The sequence below is a fragment of the Nicotiana attenuata genome, unplaced genomic scaffold (genome assembly GCF_001879085.1).
Source record: "Nicotiana attenuata strain UT unplaced genomic scaffold, NIATTr2, whole genome shotgun sequence".
Taxonomy (NCBI): domain Eukaryota; kingdom Viridiplantae; phylum Streptophyta; class Magnoliopsida; order Solanales; family Solanaceae; genus Nicotiana; species Nicotiana attenuata.
In genome coordinates this window covers 189,602-194,809 of record NW_017671847.1, presented here as the reverse complement: position 1 = coordinate 194,809, position 5,208 = coordinate 189,602, and positions in this window count along the sequence as shown.

Genomic DNA, 5,208 nt, shown 5'->3' with positions numbered 1-5,208 from the left:
ATGTTTACTGTATTATGCTATTGGTTCACGTTGTTGTATTTATAGCTTTGCTTTGTGTTTATTTAGGATTTCTTATTCTCAGACTTTATTTATATTTATTACTTTCTGAGTTGGAAGTACTCACAATACTCCCTGCACCTTGTGTGCAGATTCAGGTGTACCCACTGAGGCTGAGTGAGATCTTTCTCTGCCTAGCATCACATTCGGGAGATTCAAGGTAGCTGCAAATTGGCATTCGCAGTCCCGATCTTCCTTCTATTTTATTTATCTGTTTTCCACATTTCTAGAGAAACATTATGTAGTAGGTTAATACTCATGCATTAGAGGCTCAGACTTGTGACACCAGATCTGTGGGCTATTTAGTATTTTATTTTGGGGTTTTTCGGATGTTAGAAATTATTTCAGAGATTCCGTACTTAAATTGTTATTTTTTACTTGTGAATATTTATTTATCCATCTAGGTTATTTGGTTAAGGTTGTGTAAATGATCGGGCTTGCCTAGCAGTGTGTTGGGCGCCATCACGATCGGGGTTTGGGTCATGACAAGGTGGTATCAGAGCCTAGGTTACTTGGTCTCGCGAGTCATGAGCCGGTTTAGTAGAGTCTCGTGGATCGGTACGGAGACGTCTGTACTTATCCTCGGGAGGCTGCATAACCTTTAGGAAAACTTCACGTTCTTGAATTCTTATCGTGCGTCCTTGATTCATCTTGAAAAGTAACTCTTGAAATTCCTTCCACATGTTCGTACGCGTGAACGAGCGCTCAGTATCAGATGTGCCTTGATGGCTTGTGATTCCCCGATCGAGGGGCGAGATGGGATCTCTGTGAGATGATGTTGGGCCAGTCTGGTGGACTTGAGGCCGGATCTTTGCCTATGGCTTGAGCACCGAGGTGCTGACTGTGTGAACAAGTGTTTGAACCTATATATTCGGTATTGTGCCTATTAGTGGAAGTGACGGCTGGATAGCTATATGATGAGTATGTTGGTACTGCGAGATGTATCTATGTGACTTGGAAGCGATGAGGAAGGTCTACTGGATGATAGAAGGACTATTAGGTGGTTGAATTTCCATCGTGATTCGAGGTATAGCTCCGAGTTATGGGCGCGTGAAGAATCTTTTCATGTTTCCAGTTGAGAGTGAAGTAAAAAAAAAAACTTTATGTTGCGGTATGAGTTCAGACCCAGGAAGACTAAGCGACTGAGTACAGTTTAGGACGGTGGAAGGTATACAAAAATAGTAGTTGGAGGCAAAGCAGGTGGATCATCTCCTGCGGAGTGTTCTAAAGTGGTGTGATCCTTATGTTATCTATTAGAAGATCCCATTTACAAGTGATGAAAATGTGTTGACATCTAAATTGGATCGCCTAGAGAGTGGGCTTAACTATTGTGTGAGTGAATGCGAGATTTGCAGAAGAGTTAAAAATCTCTAGATGATTTGTGTTTCCACAAGCTTATGAAGGATTGAGTTTAATCTCACTATGGTATTAAGGCAGCAATGGAGTATGTGCGTTACGAGTTGTTGGGAGTGTTTTGATCTATGGCTTCGAGCCAAGTTGGGGAGTTTGCTATTGATTATCTAATTGTACGGTTATGTGGGCATGCTGGCGAATCAGTTCTGGTTGCGGAAATGGAGCCGAGGATGGAACGAGTGAAGCAAAATTTTGACAAAGGTTATATGGTGCTTCGTGGATGTGTGAGAATCACAGGATGTCTTGAGCTGTTGTTGGTAAAGAATGCTCGGTGCATAGAGCAAGAAGATGCTTGCTTGTATTGTGATGAGGTCATATCCTGCGGTGTCAGAGTGCTAACGAGGCACGGGTGGTGCTGTTCATTTGATCAGGCTAAATGTAGTTAAATAGAGTAAATGACTCTCGAGAATGGTACTAATGTGGTCGAGATTCTACATATGACAATTGGGTATCTTAAATTTGTATATGTGATTAGAAACTGAGTCTCTATTGGGAGAGGTCAAGATGTGTAAATTTTTCTATATCAATTGTGGACTTCTATGTAGCACTATCGGGAAGGTGCAGGTAATGGCTCGGAATTCGTAGAATATTTTATGATGTTTTGACTTGCGATGTAGCAGTTGGAAGGTACAAAATGGTTTGTGGGATGTGAGATAGCATGGTCTCGTGATTCAAGTCACTCGGGATGAGTGCAGATAGATGGTGTTATATGTTGAATGCAGTTGCCATTATTCCTAAGGAATCAGGGTAAGTCGAAAAAAGATGGATTGGTTAGCCATTTATCTGATGGCATATTGGTGGTAGAGATCAATTCCTTCAGCATGATCAAGTTACGCATGTGATTTGTGGCGATGCAGGTGAGGCCTGTCGTCCGTTGTAATTGATGTTATTCAAGAGTATTCCATTATTATGGGCCTGTTATGTGTAGGCAGATTCCGAAAGGGTTATGGTGGGTTAGACCACTACTTAGAGATTTGTATATTCTACGGTTATGAGAATTCACCTGTGTGTTGCTATGGTTCTCCTGAAGTGAATTAAGTGGAAAGTTTTATATGATGAAGTGTTAATCTAATAGTGGTCTCGAAGCTTTGATGAAAAGCGTGTCCTATCATATGTTGGCATGTTGGGTGCAATGAGTGGTATGAAATTTGAAGTGAAGATAGAGGTAACAGCTCGGTATGGACAAGGATGTCACGAGCTCGGATGAGTAGGGAAGTAGCTTCGACGTTTAAGGTAAGTCGGTATTGTCTTCAGCGTCACTTGAGAACGGTGTTTTGTGAAAAGGCTTTGCATCCTGGTTAATAATTCTTGATCGCTTTTCAGCGTTAGTGCGGCCGATGGTTTGGAGGTACGACCCAGTTATCTGTAATGGTAGATTGTGGGAGGGTGTCCCATAGGAAGAGTGTGTAAGTATGGCAGTTAGTCACTTGATTGATTGAAGACTTGAACCCAGTATGAAGGTTGAGTTAATATCATTGAATTGAGAAAATATGCCCGGAGGGCACTCAGTCTATTGAGTTGTGGACTACGGATGATTTCTTCGACTATGATGGATGTTCTTATGTGTTACGAGCGAAAGATGAGTTGTTAGAGACCCTTGAAAGGTAATTAACCTAGTTCAGTGCGATCAGAATCGGCTTGAGGTCGGTGGATGGATTCAAATGTGAATATAGGCTCTATGTCGGGCCAAACGGGTTCAATTCAGTGATGCGCTCCTTATGGAGGAGGAGTCAGGGTGTTATTTCGTTGTCAGATATGTTATGCAGTGATACACTACGCCGGGTGAGTTGTGAGACGGTTTGAGAAAATGCTTATAGGTTGAGGATTTGCGTAGAAATGATGTTTATAAGCAAAATGGCTCTTGAGATTCAGATTGCATATCGCACCTCAGTTAAGCTTGAGTTTTGGTAGCTTATAGCGCTATATGTCCCCTTAGGGACGGTATTGTGCACTTAGCGTGCTTGTGACCGAAATTCGGTGTTTTATATTAATGAGCAATTTAGCTCGATGTGCACCTCTTTAGGTAAGTGTCAGGTGTGGATCGGGTGGCACGCCGCCATGAGTGTGTTAGTTGGATCGGGTTGCGCGCCGCAACAGTGTGATATTGAGTATAGTTTTCTATATGCTATTTTTGTATGCCTGGTTTCCTATTTTTCTAAAGAAAGCACATATTAGTGCGTGAGTTAGGCAGTTCCTTCCAGAGTTCGTCTTCCCTTTTGTACCGCATTTTAATCGGCAGCCTTTCAGCACTTTGTGGCGTCATATGAGACTTTTGGTTATGTACGGGGTGGCTTATTGCCTAAGCGGTTCGTATTGGTTAAGGTCACGCATTGGGACGAAGTTATGTGGAGGTATGATACTGCGAGCAGAATCGTGTGTTCTGTCTCTATGATTGGAGGCGGGTTCTCAGTTTTGTGTTGTGGTGGTACTGGAGAGCTAGAAGTACAGCTCTTTCATTTGAGTCATTTTCAGGAATTGAGTATGTTCGGACTGTTGCTTATTGGTGCGCGTATTGTGCGAGTTGTGGCTTAGTCCTGTACTAATGTGTAATGTCACCAGAGTAGGGTGTTGATTAGATGAGATTGTTGGGATCTTTAATGAGTACGAGCAAATTCGATTTCAGTATGTTGGAAGGATAATATCGAGCTTTAATTCAGAAATTTGATGTAATATTTGCCAAAGGAGAAGTGGTTTCATGAATGGTTGATCTGAGAAATGGTTACGATTTATTGCGTGTCTCATTTATCGTTGGCAGTATATGAAAGTGTTGGAATAAGACTTTAGTTGTTAAGAGGTTTTCTACCGGTATTCGGGTGTTGTGGGCAACTGCTGTGAATAGAAGTTATCGTTTTGAGTGTTTGGGTTATGTAGTATATCATATGATTGCACCTGAGGTTGCAGGTATGGGTTGTTACAGCTGGTTCGGGCTTATTCTGAGTATAGATGTGAGGTTCTGATCTTGTGTATGATTTCGGAAAGTGCAATGTGGTTCAATGGTATATGGATTAGAAGGACTGTGAAATTTCAGCTGTGTTGTGTTATCGGACCTATGCGAGATAGGGTGACGTGGGATCACCCCGGGTATATGCTTGGTAAGGTCATTCAGCTATTGGTTGGCTTCTAGGACGACTCTGGGTACGCTCGAGGACGAGCATTTGTTTAAGTTGGGGAGGATGTGACGACCCGACACGTCGTCTCATGAAAACTGCTCCGTTTCCCCCATTTCCTGCTTCGTTATGCTTCATTATTAGTGTCTTGTGTGAACGAGTTGAATTGGGTTGATTTTTGGAAGGAAATGAGACACTTAGTCTCTTTAAGGAAGGCTTGTTTTGGAAAAGTCAACCGGATGTTGACCTATGAGTTAGAGGGCTCGGATGTGGATTCCGACAATTCGGTTAGCTTCGGGGGATGATTTGTGACATAGGAGTGTGATCGGAAGTAATTTTGGAGGTCCAGTGTAGAATTAGGCTTGAATTGGCGAAGTTAGTATTTTGGCGAATTCCGGTTGATAGGTGAGATTTTGATCCGAGGGTCGGAATGGAATTCCGAGAGTTGCAGTAGCTTTGTTAGGTGATTTGGGATGTGTGTGCAAAATTTCAGGTCATTCGGAGGTGTTTCGATTGGGTTTTTGATCGAATGAGTGTTTCGAAAGTTTTTAAAGAACTTAGGCTTGAATTCGATGTAATTTGATGATTTTGGTGTTGGTTGAGGTGTTTTGATGATTGGAACAAGTTTGCA